Raw genomic sequence first — 2187 nt, forward strand, 5'->3', positions numbered from 1 at the left:
GTGTGTGTGTGTGTGTGTGGTGGGGGAGTGCATGCCTATCATACCCACCTTTTTAACTGATCTTCCGGTTGTGTAGGAAGCTTGATTCTGAGTGGTCAAAACCCCTTGACAATGGTTATTAACTTTCACTCACAAGCAGCACCAGAGGCAAACTGATCACACACCATGTCAAATCAATCCACGGAAAAGAGTTTGGGTGGTATTGATTGTAACAAGAACTGGACCCAAAAGCAAAGATGGATAGTGACTACACAAGTCTTTTATTTGGCGTCAGGCACGTGACAATGGCGGCGCTGCGTCGTGGCGCAGCGTGAGGCAGGAGTGGCGTCCAACCTGTGGTAAAGGCGCCGTGGGTACAGAGCGGGGCAGTCCCTCTCTTCAGCGTACTCACACGGAGGGAAACACGGGAGCTCAGGCAACAGGCAGGCAGGTTCAACAGCAGACAGGGAAGCGATCAGCATGAGAGCAGGAAGCATGCACAGTAATCTCTGCAGCAAGGTGGAAACACACAAGGATGTCAGCTAAACACACACAATGACAAGCAAATGTTAAATACTGAGGAGCCACGGACTCAGAATACCCCTGATATTGAAGGACGATCTGGCGACGAGTAGGAGGAAATCCGGAGGCTTTATAGTTGTGGGTTGATTAGTGATTGGGCTTACCTGGTGCTGCCTGTTGAGGGAAACCACGCCCACATTCACCCAAAAGGAACAAACAAGGGGAAGAGACACAGGAGGTGGAGTAACAGATAGGGAATGACAAAACACACACACAAAGAGGGAGAGGGGAGGGCTGCTATGATGAGGATCATGACAGTGGGCAAATTTTGCTTCTGCTTGTTGACACCATAGACCGTAAGGTGAGGTAAAACCGTTTGCTACTGCTAGCATCAAAACAATGTGGAAAAAACCTTACTATTGGTTAGCATGCTAACTGACATTTTCATATTGGATCCTATCCTGTCTGTGAAGGTTCTATGTCAACTAAGTCATGGTAATTCACCGCTGTCCAGCAATATTAACAACTGCAGCAGAGCCGCTGAGTGCAACTTTAGGTTACCAGTCGCTAAAAGAAACTAAAATGATGAGCAGTGGTGATGATAGAAATTGCGACATTTGCATTGTTTATTTCTAAAGGTACCTACTATTAGGGATGTGAGGATATATCACTAGACGGTAAAAAAATCGATACAAATAAGGCTGGATTGAAATTGATTTAACAAAATTTGTATTTCAATGTTATTTTTAAGCAGTAGAAGGCACTATCTGCATTTCACTCTGCTTGTTCAACATCATGAAGTCTCTTGCGCTGCTCACTCCTCACTCGCTGAGTTGAACGTAACAGACATGGCGGCAGCAGGTGAAGACTGAGCAGTTCAGGATGCAGCATTGTGTTTCAGGTCTGAGGTATGTCAGCATTTTAACTTTCCCTGATATTCCTTAAGAAAAACATGTCAATTCCAAGCCAGGAGCATAAGCTGCAATTTTGTTTATTTAAAGAGATTGACCTTATTTGTTTTAATGTTTAATTCTTCCATTTGGGAATCATTCACTTTCCATTTCTCTATAACTGTTCTGAAATTTTCCAACAAGGTATTTTTGTCCGGTAATTTTTAGTTTTTTGCAAGGTGCAGAAAAAAAGTGTGCAGTGGTTTTATTTGAGTTACAACACACCTTAAAAATGAAAAAGGATTACTTTGTTTAAAAATAAATATAAGAGAAAATAAATATATTGAAACTGTCCATATCTGAGAATTGAAATAAAATAATAGTTATTTAAATTTTTAGTTCAAGTCAGTTTTCTTGAACTAAAAATTAGAGAATCGTGAGTGAATCGTATTGTGAACCAAAAATCGGAATTCTAATCAAATTGTGGGTTGGGTGTAACCTTGTATCCCTACCTACTAACCATACATTATCTCTTACTTGGTGCAATGACCAGTGTCTTCTTGGTGGTAGAGTTGTGGAGGCAATTTCACAAACAGGGGCCTATGGGAAGGAATCAGCAGAATCAGCAGGGGACAGTCTCCTGCCAGCTTTCTTTGGGCTTTGTGCATTTTTTTGACTGTCACACAACATCTCATCAGAGTTTAGAGCTGGAGGTTTAGGAGCTGAAGGAGAGGTCGGGGCATGGAAGGGGAGAGATGGACAGGCTGTGTATGCATAAATGAACATTGACTGCACG

At 42.5% G+C, this 2187-nt stretch overlaps 1 long non-coding RNA gene across 1 annotated transcript; it reads right to left on the bottom strand.

The window, feature by feature from the left end:
- Positions 1 to 239: 239 nt before the first annotated feature.
- On the bottom strand, positions 240 to 664 carry LOC117817944. Its single transcript, XR_004632266.1, has 2 exons — positions 581 to 664; positions 240 to 488 (listed from the first exon to the last, which is right to left on the bottom strand). It is a non-coding gene; the product is annotated as an uncharacterized LOC117817944 (long non-coding RNA).
- Between the last annotated feature and the right edge of the window lie 1523 nt (positions 665 to 2187).

This window comes from Notolabrus celidotus, chromosome 8 (assembly GCF_009762535.1).
Source record: "Notolabrus celidotus isolate fNotCel1 chromosome 8, fNotCel1.pri, whole genome shotgun sequence".
NCBI lineage: Eukaryota > Metazoa > Chordata > Actinopteri > Labriformes > Labridae > Notolabrus > Notolabrus celidotus.